General features: G+C 33.9%; 1 non-coding gene across 1 annotated transcript; it reads left to right on the top strand.

The window, feature by feature from the left end:
- Positions 1 to 15781: 15781 nt before the first annotated feature.
- Positions 15782 to 15905, top strand: LOC134502488 (U4atac minor spliceosomal RNA). Its single transcript, XR_010068450.1, has one exon. It is a non-coding gene; the product is annotated as a U4atac minor spliceosomal RNA (small nuclear RNA).
- Positions 15906 to 16926: the final 1021 nt, after the last annotated feature.

Below are 16926 nucleotides of genomic sequence, written 5' to 3'. Positions count from 1 at the left end.
CTGCTTTCAGATGTCCAATCCCCTGTGAATATTGCATGCCAAGTTCAGTGAACTGCAAAAATTCCAGAGTAAAACAGAAATATCCAGCTCCCTTTAACTGTAATGACCCATTGGCTTTCTTAATAGAAAGTCAAAATGACAAGCTCACCTTGGGCTGGAACTCTTTTTAACATTTTTTTTTAAGTTAATAATAGGGAAATGGAGGTTAATGATAGGAAAACAAATTTTCTTCCCCAAATCTGAAGCCAAAATATACAGTTTCAAAGGACGATCAAACAATATTTAATTGCTTTGTTAAACTCAATGTTAATCTAGAGGTAGAAGATGTCAATTTTGCTTTTTCTCAGTTCCTTTTTTCCCCAATTCTAATTTAATTCCATCCCATTTCTGAGTGAAATTGAATTTTTGTTTTTAAAATAGTATAAACATTTGCATGCATTTTTTGAAATGCAAAACTCTCGAAATGCATGAATTTTTATAGGCACTGTTCTCAATACAGATACTTCTGTATTTCTAGATGGATATATTTTTACAGACAATTTTCTTACATATAATGCGTTTTATAAATACCTTTAATAAAAATGCATTTGTATGCATTTCTTAAATTGCAGACTGAATTGCAAAATTTGAAAAACAACCCAGAAAAGTTATAATTGCATTTCAATTTGCATGTAGGTTTGAGAAGTGCAAACTGAACAAATGTGTACTGAAAAGAGAACTAAGTGTCTGCACTAGCCAAACGCTGAACTTCCCTTAAAGACTGCTAAACCACACGTGTGGAAAACCTCTTTCATAGTCAGTGACATATCTGCAGATTTAAGTAATTTAATTAGTTCAGTTTTACTGAATTTAAGAATTATGCCAGTTTAGATAACAAACTGCTTCTAACCATTTTGATTACTCTCCAAACAGTTAAATTTTAAACCTACGATTTACAATGTGAAATATTGTAGTAGTATCTTAGTTTCTAGCATTAGTCTCTTTATTGTTACTGATGAATGGGAGATTAATTAATTTACTGAAACCCTGGAACAGAAGAAACAATATGAATTGTTGTATCAACTACTGATGGCACTTAGGTTATATACCTCACTGAACATCTTACAACATTCTATACCTGTAATTTCCAATGCTAGTGCAGCTTTGCAGTTTGTTTTGCCATAATAAATTGTAATAGTCAAGATCTTAGACATTTTCTATGTTGAATTACATCATATCCTATCTATCTATCTATCTATCTATCTATCTATCTATCTATCTATCTATCTATCTATCTATCTATCTATCTATCTATCCATATACCATTTATTCATTCTTAATGCTTAAAGAATCAATTTCCCTCCTAATTTTGTCCCAATGTAATTATTTCATTTACTTAGAGTCACCAGTCAAATGGTTAATAAACATGTCCAGCAGCATTTGATCATATTTTTCCCAATAATGTAAACTTCCTGTTGAAAAACAAACAAACAAACAGGCCTGGAAGTGTTTTTTAAAAATATATTATATTTTTATCAAAGACTGTAGATTTTGAAATAAAGTACAAAAGAAACAATCAGTTGAGGCAAAGTGAATCAGCTTGAAATAGTATGCTGTGGATTAACAGATTTCTTCAGATAATCAATATAGTTTTTTATTTAGTTTTGCATATTTTTTTTATCTCTCAGACAAAATGAAGGATGGATATTAAATTATTTCAGAATGGCAGGAGCTAGTTAATGTATAAAGGAAAATTGGTAAGTGAAATGCTATATTATTTTGTAATGAGTAAACTGAAAAATAGTGAGTCAAAATTATTATTTAAGCTGGAAGAAATTGACTCTGCTTTGGATTCTATTTTTTGGATTTTTGAATTGAAACATTGTGCTACTGCTTTATTGTATGCAAAATATTGTTTGCTTCTCTGAAAGTTTAACTTAGAAGTTGCTAAATAATGGGAGTTTACTTAAGTATTAATAGCGAATGCACTTCTGACCTCCAGTCCTAAGGCATCCAACTTCCTGCCTGCCTGCCTGCCTGCCTTCCTCTATTTATTTATTATACTGCTCTTTCTCTTAATTAGACCTAAAGGTGTTCAAAGCATAAGCTATGTAAAGCAGAATTGTACAACAAACCAACATAAAATCAAAACTAAAATAAAGCCTTGTATATGTACTACTAACTAGAATACCACCAGTAAAAGAACATAATTTATTCCTCTGAAACTGGGGTATCCCCAGGGATGGGGTAAAAAGTGTCAAGATGGCAGTTGTGACTGTACAATCAATGCACAGTCAAAAAAGGGGAGTTTTGATCATGTGGTTCAACCACCATTTTGACTTTTTGACAGCTCCCCCAGTCTTCTTGGTTTAGAAAATACTATTTTATTAGCGTTCACATGAACTGACATATTTTAAATTGCAGCTTAAAACTTGACAACATAAATACTGACAGAGCTTTCACCAGAGGGAATTTCACATATAGGATGCTACTACGGTATCATTGCCCAAGAACAGTAAGTTGGAGAGAAACCTTTTAAAAACCCATTAAGAAGAAAACATGCTCTATGACTGTAATATACTCTGTGCTTTGTTTAATAACAAGGAAATACCAAACCAGATGGAAGAAGTTCTTGGAAAAAGGCTGTCTGTCTGGGACCCTGCATGGACGTATTCCACATGGATTTTGACATATGTAAATAACGTTTTAAAGATGCTGCCAATGAATTCTTAAGTGAAAAAGCTCCATACTTGCCCATAGCAAGCATAAGGGAAACTCAAATTGGGCTGTTCGGTTGACTTTTCCAAGGGATCATCCTCCAAAGCTTAAGGGAATAAACCAAACCAATATGGGAACTATACTTTTTTCTACAATTTTGTGGTCAAGATAGTGCTGGAAATAAGACTACATAACAATCCTAAAGCTGCCATTCTACGTCCTTTTATTTGGGACTAGGATCCAAGAATTCTGGACACCCTGTTTCTGAGTAAAATCGCATAGCATTGTGTTCTGAACCATTTTTTTTCAGTCACCCCTGGGTTACCCTGAGTTTTGTACACTTCAGTTACAGAAGTGTAATTGCTAGCACTCTGTAAATGCTCATGAAAAGCTGTCACTGGAGAACCTGTGTATATAGCGTGTGGGATGAAGTAGGAGACATTTTGTGGATGTTTTGTCTCCTGTTTTAATGATGCTTGCATTCTTTACCTTCTCCACTTCCTTTACTCCCGTTTGTGGTGAATTCTTCTGCAACCCCTTACAATATGTGTTAGAACTGTGTATAGTTATGCTAAATTTCCATAATGAGGTTAGCTCTTTTTTCTTTTTTCATGAATTCACCCTGAATATTGCAGAAAAGGCCTTCTGGAGAAAACAAAACATAAATTATTGTGCTAAGCACATATTGGTGTTTACGTGGAATGTTTAATTAATTGGAAATGTTAGATTAGTTTATCAGTTTTCTTGCAATGTGGAATATTGTACACTTGGCAATAATATACTGACAGGGAGTAAGAGACGTGAAAATAAGTATCTTTGAATCTTGTTAACCACACTGGAAGAAACTGAATCATTTTGCCTGGTTTGGCCCAAACTTTATGTTATGAAATAAATTTACATCAAATAAAGAAGAAACCTCTCATTGCCCTGTTGTATTTTTTAATCAAGTAGCCCTTTAAGATCACATTGTCAGGCAATTGCTGTATTAAACCCTGTGCTATGAGGCTTTATGTCTCCAATTTAGGATACACATCAAGATGCCATTCAAAAATTTAACAATGGGAAGAAAAACAGGAAAATCAGCAGGGTAAGCTAATCGATTCTTTATTCAGTGAGCTACGAGTTCCTGTATTTTACTTATCAGACTTTATGTTGGCAAAAAAACTGATAATTAAAATGAATTAAACCTTATAGAAGAAAAGAATCCCCACTGATCCCCATGTGACTAAAGGAGGATCAGGTAGAAGCACATCTAAGCTTAGTTCACCAAGAACAGTATTTTTGGTGGGCAGAAGGGACTGAATATTTGAGAGAAAAATGGAGTGGAATACTGCAAAAGGAATTAGCAGCAGCATCCCTTGAGCAGTGTTTCTCAACCTTGGCAACTTTAGGATGTGTGGACTTCAACTCCCAGAATTCCCCAGACAGCTTGGGGAGTTGAAGTTAAAGTTGCCAAGGTTGAGAAACACTAGGAGGGTGACTAGAAATGGGAAACTTTTGGGGAGGACCCTCTTCCTCATTAAGTGGAACTCTACCTTAGCACAAGGGGAAAGAGGAAAGTTGGGCTTGCCTTCTAAGTAAGAAGTATTACAGGATCATTATGTTTGTTAAGTCCAGTAGCACCCATGCATCAAAATAACAGGAAATGGACAAATAAATTACCCAAATAAAAAATGTACTGGTGCTATGATGAGTTCTTGGCACTCTTCTGGGTGACAAAGATACGTACATAAAATCTGGCATCAAAGTTATAAACTGCAAAAATCAAATTTTCCTTGTTCTAGTAGAATATGCACATTTTCAGATGTGAAAAATCCATGTTTATTTTTAATTTCAGTTAGTTATTTCAGTGCAATCAAGTCGGCATCAGCTCTTGGTGACTGAATGGACAAATGCTTGTTAACCTTACCATGTCTAGAAACAGCTCCAGAGCCATAACATTTCAAGGAAATTCTAGTAATCTCTTTCATCCCTTATCCACTGGCTTCTCTACCTCTACTTACCTGAATTGCATATTCATTTTTTTCTAGTCCATTATCTACTCACTCACATGCCTCAAGGGGGATGTCAGTTTTATTCCATGATCAGGAAAAGCAAATCATACCTCACAAGAGTTCTTAAAAACTCATGATTTTAAGAACTCCAGGTAAACTGCTTCTTACAACCTAATGAAACTGTAGATGAGTTCATACTCACCAGTTTAACCATGCATTGGATGGAATAGCAGGGTGAGTAACCCAGAACTACAATCCCCAAAGTCATTTTCTGCAGCTCCTCATTACTCCTCCAATCATCACTGTCAAATACCAAAAGCATCATATCCTGTTATTTTGATGTAGAGAATATTACATTGTAGATAAATTTTAAAGTAAATCTAGCTATTTTTAGGTTTTATGAATATGACATGGCTGCACCCAACCTGGATTATTACCCTGCCTCTTGTAGTCCAAAATACATTGGGCTGCTTATGCCTGGAATAGGGTGTAAAGGTAACAGACTTTTTTCCCTGATTCTTGGTGAACATATTTATGGATTAAAATACAATTTTTGTGGGCACTGATGACTGCAGATACATTTTGTGGAAACTGGACTAGTGTGGAATAGTCTATACTAACTCAGTAAAATGGTGCACAAATCTTTAAATCATTTTTTCTTGCAAGAACTATTGCTTCAATTTAGCATTCCAGACACAGGCAGTGATGGTAAAATTAGTCCACAGAGACTGTGAGATACAGGGGTATAAAGCACAAAGGGACAGGTCAGGGAAAGTCCCTTTATATATTTGCTTTTATGATGATATATTTTTTATGAACTGCAAAGTGTGTTGGGTCTTGCAAACAGAAACACCACCAGGTCTAAGCATCACTTATTTTCCCTAGGAAAAGATTGAATATTGCTGCCAACAGGCTTTATAGCAAGTTCATATTTAGCATATCATATTTAGCATTATTTTCAAAATTCTTTTGATATATAGAAAGTTACATTCACATAGCCATCATTAACAGCAAACTTAGATGCTTTGGGCAAAATCATTACTAATTTTTATCAGATGGATGAAAAGTAATTTTATATTACTTAACAATTATGAAAAAATATTGAAATATACACAATAGTAGCAGATTTATCTAGTTCGCCATTGTGGGGATGAGTGCGTACAACAGAGGATGTTTGGCTCAAATTTCAGATGAAGAACAGAGAGTGAAAGAGGAGCATATAGCCCCTGCAAATGTGTGTGGGAATGATCTGCAGCTGGTTGATCGAGGAGCCCTGTAACTGGCAATTAATACTCCCCAGCTAAAATCCCAAGAGAGTTGCTACATTAGTCTCCACTAACCTTGGTATGTTTGAGATGCGCTATCTTTACACCCCGATTCCTTAGGTGGTATGGCAATCAATGAGAATTATGAGAATTTGATCTGCACATCTGGATGATACCAAGGCTGAGGAAGGTTGTTTACAAGAGAACCTGGCATCCTTCTAATGATGGAGTTTCGGGAAAAACAGAGCATGCATCAAGAGTGGCAATGAACAAGCCGAGGCCAAAGCATTTAAAGGAACGTCTCCCAAAGTATGAATTGGCTCGGATACTTCATCTTCAGAACTGCTTCTGTTGTGCCTCTACCAAATGAAGCAAAGTTAAGGCAAGGTTCTTCTTAGTTATGAGGATTCTCCTATGGAATGCTAATCTAGCCGTATCACCTTCCTTTCTGTTGTTTTAGATAGTTTAGTTTGATTTGAGTTGCCTGCATTATAATGGAGCTGTGACTTTCAATTTCCTGTATTTTTTTTTTATGGTGCTATGTATTGATTTAGGCAGCCTCGTTTGGTGCAGAGTGGTAGGTGTCATGAGTACTGATGGTGAGCAGGAGGGGCCCTCTATCCAGGGGGGAAAACACATGCGTAGTACTGAGGAGTTACGATGACTGGGGAAGGCAAGGGCAAACCACCCCACTATAGTCTGCCAAGAAAACGTCGCAAAAGCGCCATCCCCCCAAAGGGTCAGACATGACTCAGTGCTTGCACAGGGGACCTTTCACCTTACACATGTATTGATTTACTGAGACAATTTATTTTTGGGTGGTTTTTATATAACAATATAAACCATATATTGTTAAGATTGTTATTAAACCATAACAATAAAGTCTCCTTCAAGCCAAGCCCTTGCTGTTGTTTTTACCAGAGTGAAGGTTGGTTTGGCACTGCCTTTTGCTTGTTGGATTGATTTCCCAGTCTAGGTTATACCCCTGGAATAAGTGAGTCTCCTATCAAAGTAATATTCAAATCTGACCCTGTTTAGCTTTTTAAGATCAGCTGAGGTCAGCCAGGGGCTGATGCCCAGCTCAACTAAAACAATCAAGCAAACAACTGGATAAGAAAGACAAATTAAGGATTGAACCCAAGTCCTGTTGCTCATGTGCATATATGTAATTGAAAAATAGTCCATTCAATTAGGGGAGAATTCTTGAAAAATATGGGCACATTAAGCATAACAAAATGTGTTTCTTTGAACATGAAACAAACAACAATAAAAAGGTTGATAGTTCAAAAGTTGGTCTAACTTTACTTTGAATTTGGGGTGTGGCAAAAGCCAGAAGAACTAAGAATTCAGTAGACTGCATGGAATCATATTTCTAAGACGCCATCCAGCAGGTTTTTGAGCCTTTCCAAATTCATGATATCACAAAACCAGTAAGAGGGGCAAAGAAAGTGAAGTTAAAAATTGGATTTACCCCTTCTGATATTGGAGGTCTTATGTTGACTTCAAAGGGGAGAATTTGACATTCCCTATATTCTTCCTCCCCCACCAAATACTTTCTCAGAGGTCATAATATTGCATTCTGAGAGAAACAATCCACATTGCGCTAGACACAACCCATTCAAAGTTCTCTCTTGATGAAAAGATGTGGAATTGGATTATTCTTAACATTGCCTTGCATATGAAACAAAACAGCAACTGCCAACATGTGGGCCCTTTCTTGTAGATGAAGGGTTCTGCAAGCCATGTCAATCCACATCATATCTGAAGACTGCTGCTGCAGTTCAATGCATACATATTTAAAACAAAATCCCATTGAATGAAGTGGGACTTCCTTGTGCTTAAGAGTGATTTGTACAAAGCTGCATGATACTGTCACAGAAAAATGACCACTGCTAAGTAGATGTATGAGAGTAAAATGAAAACAAGTATCAGATTCATATCTGGATATTAAAAGTACTGTTTAAAAATTGTATACTTAAATTTGAGCATCATCTCATTTAGTTTAGTAACAATCCATTTTAAAACTAAATATAAAGAATTCTTATTCAAAATATCCATATTTATATTATCAATCTGAATTATGAAAAGCAGACTGCTTAAGTGAAAAATGTTTAGGATGAACTGTGAAATATAAAACATGTCTTTATGCATTAGAAATGAAATATTGTATATACCGTACGTGCATTGTTATTGTTCATCAGCTACTTTCTGCTGATCTGGAAACTGGTAAGTCATCACTGGTATTGGGACCTTATTTTACGATGATTTCTTATACAACTAAGATCTGCATAGTTCTCAAAATGATGCATGTTTATTACCCAATTAAACAATCATTGCAACACCTACTTTCTAATTAACCAAATCATGCTATTTTGCACAGTATCTCTACTAACACTTGTCTCTGTAAATTTGTAGTTAATTCAGGCTTGTTCCTATGAATCATATATAGAGAAAAAGTTGTCAGAAAAAGGCAGTAAACATTCATATTTGTGCAAAAACAGTAAAATAGAGAAAGGTATACAGTGGGCATCTACACTCCAAAACCTTGCTAAACAAAATAAGCATTTTAGCCAGTTAACTTTTGGATGGGTCACCTAATCATTTATTTGGGGGTTTGGAAACAATCTTTGATACCATTTTGGCAAAGAGCAGGGGAAAATTAGTGTTATTTTTAGCTTCTTGCTTACTGCCTGAAGCTGCTTGTCTGGGTGACATTCAAGTGAAAATGTTGCCAAATATTCAAACTGAGAGATGCAGAAATGCTTGTCCAGTTTGGAAAAGCCAGATTATACTCTTTCTCCCTCCCATTCTCTTTCTTCTTCATTGTCTTGCACCGAAAGAAGTAACAATATTCCCCTGGGCCTCCATGAGTGTTTTCAATAGGCTGAAGTGTCTGGTCCACATAGTTTGGGACTAATTCAGCTTACTTTCATCTATATTTTTTTCTCTCTTGCACAGGACTGAATCAGTTGTTCCCCAATGGACATTTTCACTGCACAAAGGGAGTTCAAAACCCCCCTAACAACCTATACATTTATTTCTGGGTGGTTTCTCAGAGCTTCACTTGTGTACCTGTTGAGGTTGACAGTTTGAGATCTGTTTCGATTATTATTTAAATGGGCAGTCATAGTTCTTCTGACTCTTAAATCAGATCTGACATACATATGTGACTAAAATTGACACATGGGAAACTAATTGGTAATGAGAGAAAATTTGATCTAGCAAATGTTTCTATCACTCTGACTTAGCACTGTTTTTTGTCTGTAATTTCACATTGCCTATGTGATGACATCATTATTTTGAGAAAGGTGACTAATTTGGAGAAAATGGTGCCAATGTAACAGTTGTCAGAATTTCAAGAATGCTTGAAATATTAAATAATAAAAAACAATATTGCCACTAAAAATGCCATTAACTAGAACACTGTCTGCCTACATTATATTCTTGCTAATGATATTTATTATTATTGATATTATTATTATTACTTAGATTTATTCCCCCCCCTTTTTTTTTTCTTTAGGAAATCAGGGCAGCTTACATCAGATCTTCTTTTGATTTATTCATACAACACTTTGAGGCTGGTTGGTCTGAGAAAGAGTAATTAGCTAAAGTCACACATTGGGTTTCTATGCCTGTTCCGTGATCTCCCTAGTCCTAATCCAACATCTTAACCAATATTATACCACATGTCATAAAGACACAGCCCTGTTCTGTACAAAACAAAAAGCTGCAGTCCTGAAATCAAAAATAAGGAAAGGTTTTATAAGGCAAAGAAAAAATTAATAAGAATTCACCCCCCCACCTCCACCAATTGTGGCTCAGCCTAAATGTCACTAACATTATTTATATCCAGTTATTTGAGACTCTTCATTTTAATAGCTGATAATATTTTATCTACTTTTAAATAGCTAACATATTAGGTATTACTTACAGTACAGACTTTGTTCAAAGCCGGTTTATAACATTGATTGAGTTCAATCCAGTTTAATTTAGATAAACCTATATCCAGTTGCAATTATTAAAAAAAAAATCACAATTATATATTAAGTGAAAAATCTTTTATTTATTGGATTGCACAATATTTTTGACATTTCATTGGATGTTAGGATCACCTAATTTGCTAGCTGCACCTTTTCAAAATGTTTTGTCTCTGTAATTTGGAGAGCTGCTACTTTATTTTCATCAGGTGATTTTAAAACAAATAATTTTGTTTTGAATCTGCTATTCGGTTTATTTCCAATACCATAGAAATGAATGTGGCTAAATACAAAATCATTGCTAGTCAGCATTTCAGGTAAGGGTGCTATTGTATTCAAAAATATTGTATGTTTTCATAATGAAATAAAGGCCATGAAATATGTAAATCCTGACACAAATTATATTAGGCACAGATTTATTAAGATGGACTTTTGTTAACTTCTATTAGACAATAAATATAACTTTTTAAAAAGCAGAAAAATGGGTTGAGATTGCCCACATTTATAATACACTAATTTTTCCTCAGAATTTGGAAGCAAAATGTCTGCTAAATTTGGCTTTCCAAAATGCATGTGAAACTTTTAAAAACACTAAAGTGTAGAGGCCCAATTTCCTAAAAATTGTTTATGTCTTTACCATATGGTGGAGTTTGGAATTTAGACTGGAAGGTCCACAGTGAAATCAGCTTGCTACCAAGTTCAGCGGGCAGCTTTAGGCAAATTACTTTGCTGAGCCCACCTCACAAGCTATAGTATGAGCAGAAACAGGATTCTCTCTTTGTTGTACAGCACTGTAAAAATGCACTAAAGACATTTCAGAAGTATGGGATAAGAGAACATTTGGGGAAAATATTCTCTTAAAACTCTTAGTGACTTGATTATTGAGAAAATTTGCTTGGCAATGGTTGTAAATATCAGCATTTTGGAGAACCTGCATCTGAAACTGAATGTTGTATTTAAAGTTCCTTTGTAATATTATATTGCTACCGCTGAACTGCTTCCCATTACGTACGCTCACTCACCCATCTACCCAACAGAATTGTATAATTTTAGGTTGTAGCTTTATCCCATTTTCAAAAGAAAGTTGATTATTTAACTTGAGGTCTGTATTGTGATTACATATATCTTTCTGTCAAAGCAAACATACAAAAAAGAAAAGAAAAGAAAAGAAAAGAAAAGAAAAGAAAAGAAAAGAAAAGAAAAAATATATAATTATATTTAGCCTGCATTTTGTCCAGTATTCGAATGCAGTGATCATCTTTTCATAACCATTTAGACATTCTTGAAAGTTCATTGCTATTGTTTGTTGCTTTCATTGCTTCAAAGCACTTCTGCAAGGCATTTTCTGTGAAGTTTAATGAAGTATAATAGCATTTTCTATCCAAGTTATATGCTATTAGATGCTACCCTATATTTTCAACCAAAATTAATATTTTTCATTTATGCACTACCCACTTTCTTGCATGATACCTACCATAATGTTTAGGAGTCTAAAAAAAATCCACAGTTTCTGAATTTGAAAGAAGTGAAAAGAGTTAAAAATATTTTCTGAGTAAGAAGCTTAAATGCATGTTGGCAAAATTGATTGTGTGTTCTGATTTGCTTTGAACTATTGGTTTCATTAGCATGGTTCAGCTGAATAAACACCCTGGGCATTTTATGCTCCTGTGGACCAGCCAATGTAAATGGATACACTGAATTTTAGTATTGTTTTTCATTTGTTTTGTAGATGCTAAATGATTGTTTTTGTTCTTTCAGTCTATATATTTGCTTGTCGGAAATAAAGGATACCTTTGAATCCTGAGTAATTTCCTCTTTTAATGTCAGTTTTGTTTTCACATGAATAGAAGGCTCTTTTGCCTTTCTTGCATCCAGTCAGAGCCGCTATGATCTTTTCTTTGAACATTTGCCCCTAATTAATTTACAAGAGAACTATTTTCAAAACCATAATCACTTTGGTACACCATAGCTCGTTTTGGCAATCAAGAATCCTAGTCCATCATAAAGTGCAACTGTATTTTCTTCCTATCAATAATTTAATATGATGTTAGAAGGTTTTAGGATGGAATGATTTAAAGGACATATTAAAATATTCTTAATATTTTAATTAATAATACAGATTTGCCAACAGGCATTATATTTGTTTTGTAAGTATTGATGATAAAAATGTTGAACTTGTGTGTTGATGTTTTCTTCTCCTTCCTTCCAGCCTGCAAGTTTGTTAATTTATTATCTTGGAAATGAGAAAAATGGGCTTTGTATTTTTTCATATGCATCCCAGAATAGAAATCAGACTACTAGTCACGGCAATAAATTATTCCTTTTACCAACATATAACAATATCATATTTTTTACAAATGTTAAAAATACTTCTGGTACAGAATATATATCTCTCAGAAAAAAGTAAGTAAATTGAGAAGAGGATAAACTGTTATAGTGCAATGGTGGATGAGAATAAAGATAAATTATGGTGAAAAAAAAAGTTTATGGCATAATTCCAATTCATATGCAGATTTTTTTCTGTAGATATTCAAAGTTATCCATAAAATTAATCAAACACCTTGCCTGATTTTCTTTTGTGAATTTATAAAAACCTATATGTTCATAATAGAAAAATAAAGAATGACTGTGCATGAAAATCATCATATTGTGTGTGTATGTGTGTGTAATATGTATGTAATACATAATAAGTTTCTTAAATTAAGTTTGATTAAAGGTACATTTCATAACATTATTTTTACTTAGTTTACTTAAAGCACAATTCTAACTTTGTTCAGTAAGGTTGATTGCCAATTATTCTGAATTCTCTGAGTAACACCAGTGGTGCTTGGTGTGACATACTTATAAGATTATTCATAAGATTAACTGCATAAGATTAATTTTAGACAGTTAAATTAAAAATATTTTTTCAGTTATTTATGCATAACGCACTGAGAAAATACATGACTATTTTTTTAAAAAATCAGAAGCGTGACTACCAACCATTTGTTATATGAAATGACTATTGATGGTAATAATAATAATAATAATATGCAGATTTAAAGGATTTAATCTGAATGTTCAGCTCTTTTTTTCCTGCATATTTTTAAATATTTTGAAATGGTTGGTGCAGAATGATGATCTTGAGACAAATTTATTGGCAATGCCCTTGTAAGTAAGTAAATACAGAATTATACTTCAGAGTATACTTCAGAGTATAAAAGGCAGCAACTGGTATACCAGTTTTAAAGCAATTGTATTTAAAATAGGTTGTACTGTGAAGAGGTCTAGCTGCAGAATCACAATTTATGTTAGTATACTTTTATCTGACAGAGAAAATTGTCTTAAGGAATGTTATAACATTTAACTATTTAATAAACTTTTTTTTCCTGCTGCTGCTGCTGCTGCTTATCCTATTGTTCCTAAAAGTATTCTTGCTTGCTATTGACTGTATAAGTTTGGATTTGTGAAAGCTTATGCAAGTTACGAATGGCACATCTTATTTATTAGTAATTTGAAGTTTGCTATATGCAAACCCAAAATATTTGTTTTAGAATGGAAGGTCTTTGTTATTTATCTGATTAAATGCAAAACTGGATGATGTTGTGCTGTGAAAGAACTTATTTTACCAGTCACTTTCATAACCTTTAAGGAGCCTTAAATAGTATATATGAAAAACAATTCATATCAGGTTCCCCTTAGGGAATTTTCTTTGGTTTAAGAAAATTTTATTAAAGATTGGCATTGCAAATAACATTTTTCATAACGATATGTAGACCTGTTAAAATTTTTATTAAAACTGGAGTTCGGCCTGTTCTTTTTCATCATTCTATCAGATATTAAACTCTAGAAGCAGCTGTAGGAAATAGAGAAAGGGATTTTCAGAGGGATTTGAGCTCCCTGTCTCTGTGCCTTTAGTGATCATATTATCATACCTATCACACATAACAAAGCCCTAAATCTGTAATTCAGATAAAGTCGTCAGGACTTTGAAATACAAAAATCCAAACAGATGCTGTAACATTTTTCTTCTCTCTCCTTTTTCCCCCTATACTGGTTCTTGTTACATTGATTTTGTAAACCTGAACAGGCATTCTGCAGATGCTGTATAGCAACCTACATACATTAAAGTCTATTATTACTTGTTTGGGGGAGAAAGAGAGTAAGAGAGGGATTTAATTAAAAAGGTACATTTGACTATATCTGCAGGAGTTCCACTCAGAGATGTCTAGAAAAGAGTTCAAGTAAACCCACTGAAGGTTAATAAAAAAAGGAGGCTAGGCGCTTGTTTTGAAATGAGTTACGTAATCTAAACTCACTCTGGAGGCAATATTTGAGTGTCAGCAGTATGGCATCTTCATGAGGACACACATCAACATAAAGAAGTGCCAAACTTGGTAAATGTGGACACAATTCTGTGCTGAACAGAAAAGGCAGGCTGGCAAGAGCTGATGAAGGAGAATAGAAGAGGATTGGCTGCAGGTTCTTTGAATCACTTCCCTGAGATTAATTACATTGACACGGTGGCTTAGGAATCAGCAAAGTTCTTCTATATACAAGATATATACTCTCTCTGTGTGTGTGTGTATATATATATATATATACAGTGTGTGTGTGTGTGTGTGTGTGTGTATGTGTGTGTGTGTGTGTGTGTGTGTGTATATGTATATGTATATATATATAGTAACAGTGCCTTCTGGTGGTTACACCTCATTTAACTCAATGTGTTTTGTGCAGATGAAATTTGAATTTCTTCTACTGAATCCTCATATACAGTTCATTCCTCATTAATCTGCCTATTTATTGATGTCAAAAGAAAATTACTGATGTGCGTATTGAGCACTGCACCATGTTTTAAATTTTGAGGCTGATGAACACGTAAAGCTGATAAATTTATCTTATAAAGATCGCTTTCCAAACAAAAATGATAAAACTCCCATTTCAGGTTGAAATTTGTTAATGCCTTTTATTACAACAGTAAGGGTTCAATTCACTTAATTGTTACTTTTTTTCAGCCAAATTGTTCATCATAAATTTTAGCATAAAGGATGTAATATTCCATACACAGAAAATAAAAGTAGAAGAATGATTTAAAATAAAAATCATTTTTGTACTGAAGTAGAAATATCTGTAAGTATAATTAAACAATTAGATATTTTATCTTTTGATGCATTTTAATAATATAAAGCTATACTGTACATAGAAAATAATTAATGAAATAAAAATTTACTAAATCACCATATATATTGTATTGTACTGTATTGTACTATATTATATTACATTACATTACATTACATTACATTATTATATTATATTATATTATATTATATTATATTATATTATATTATATTATATTGTGATGCAATATTTAAGGTTCTGGACTAGGAGTAAGAATCTATGCTTAAGGAAGATTCTAGTTCTTCCTTAAGCATAGCAGCAAATTGTTTGTCTTTGGGTGAGTCACCCACTCCATCTACCACTGCACCAGCGTGATAGATTATGGTCCATAACCCTCAGTGAAGAGGCTGTCATCCTGCAGTGGATTGACTCACATTGATAATAATGTCTCTCTCTCTCTGTTTGTGTGTAATGCTAAATATTTGATAAATGGCCATGACTGAGGAATTAAAATACAGTAGACAAACATAATGATATTCCAGTGATGTTGTGTACAGGTGTTACTCTGTGTGTGTGTGTGTGTGTGTAAGAACAAGGAAAACATTTGACTTTGTACCATAAATAAGCAGCAGCTAAAATGGTGAACATCAGTTATAGTTAATCCAGCATCCTAAATCAGAAGTTAAATATTTGACTGGAATTTTTTTGAACTTCAGGAGTTATTTACCCAACTCAGTGAAAACCCTGGCTTGTGTGTCTTATCTTGGGGTTGTGCTACTGTTCAATGAACGCCTAGTGAGAACAGTACTGCTAACACCTACACAATAACATTAATGACTAGGTTGCACAGTGTGGGAAAAAAAATATTTTACTTTGGTTTTCTTCAAGAAGTCAAATCCTGCTTTAGTTGCCTGAGGCAACATTTTTAAGCACCTTTAATGCAGCCCAGTTAAAAACCCAGTTATCTGACAAAATGCATTCCACTATATTACAAAGGATTACTTTAAAAAGCACAATTCTGCATGTAGTATGGGATAATTGAAGCACTAAGAATCCCCTGCTGTATGCTATATGAGAAATAATTACACATAAATGCATACTGGAGTTGCATTTTAATGAGCCTTTCTGAAAAGGGTGAACATGTTCCCATCTTCATGAACTTTCAGGCTGCTTATTTTGCAGCATTAATAGAATCCAACCTCAGATCCATTGCTATTCCATTACTGAAGAAATTGGAGGATCCACAGACTCTTTCCCAAGACCACTGAAGATCTCAAGTGTCCGTTAAGGTCTCAAGTCTATGAATCTTAAGTCATTCATAATCAAAGTCTGTTGACCCTGATACAGTGTGTGTTTTTTTAAATATACAGCAGCACTGTTAGGTGTGACATTAATTAAAAGGTCACTTGTTAGGTAAAACACATAATCAATCTTGTAAATGAATGTACATGTTGAAACAGCACCTCTGTCAGAAGGCTACATTAAAGATGGGTAGGCTACAATAAATCCTACTAAAAAGCACATTGAACAATCTGAAGATAAAATAAATATTTAACAAATCCTTGCTTTTTTACTGAAAATGTTTTGTGCCATGTTATTGAAAATCTTCTTAAACTAGTATAGGAGCTAAGTGCTTTTGAATTTCATGTCCATGACAACTCAGCATGGTCTTAAGCAGTGCTTAAATCAATATAGTTCATTGCATCATCAGTGTGTTTCACTTTGTGGCTATTCAGTCCAAAAACATTTTGCATGCATTGAATTTATGACTCCACCAGCATGGATCAGGGCTTTTGCAAACTAAGGCATAGCTCTGTGTTCTGACTTTTCTCTTTTCTGGGTTAGATATAAGAAAGAATTGTGTTCAGCTTGCATTTCATTGTTAACTTACCATAT

Source organism: Candoia aspera, chromosome 8, assembly GCF_035149785.1.
Source record: "Candoia aspera isolate rCanAsp1 chromosome 8, rCanAsp1.hap2, whole genome shotgun sequence".
Taxonomy (NCBI): domain Eukaryota; kingdom Metazoa; phylum Chordata; class Lepidosauria; order Squamata; family Boidae; genus Candoia; species Candoia aspera.
Note: the sequence above shows the minus strand (reverse complement) of the source record. Positions and strands in the feature narration are given on the sequence as shown.